This window comes from Petromyzon marinus, unplaced genomic scaffold (assembly GCF_048934315.1).
Source record: "Petromyzon marinus isolate PM22_M1 ecotype Great Lakes invasive population unplaced genomic scaffold, UKy_Petmar_22M1.pri1.0 PM_Scaffold_36, whole genome shotgun sequence".
In the NCBI taxonomy this organism is placed as follows: Eukaryota; Metazoa; Chordata; class Hyperoartia; order Petromyzontiformes; family Petromyzontidae; genus Petromyzon; species Petromyzon marinus.
Window position 1 is genome coordinate 763318 of NW_027423346.1, and position 489 is coordinate 763806.

Sequence of the window (489 nt, forward strand, 5' to 3'; positions counted from 1 at the left end):
CCACCACTACCACCACCACAACTACCACCACAACTACCACCACAACTACCACCACCACTACCACCACTACCACCACCACAACTACCACCACCACTACCACCACCACTACCACCACTACCACCACTACCACCACATACCACTACCACCACCACCACTACCACCACACACAACCACCACCACTACCACCACCACTACCACCACACCACCACTACCACCACTCACCACCACAACCACACCACCACCACTACCACCACTACCACCACCACTACCACCACTACCACCACCACTACCACCACTACCACCACCCACTACCACACTACCACCACCACTACCACCACCACTACCACCACTACCACCACACTACTACCACTACCACCACCACCACTACCACCACCACCACTACCACCACTACCACCACCACTACCCACACTACCACACACTACCACCACAACACTACTACCACCACCACCACCACTACCTACCACCACC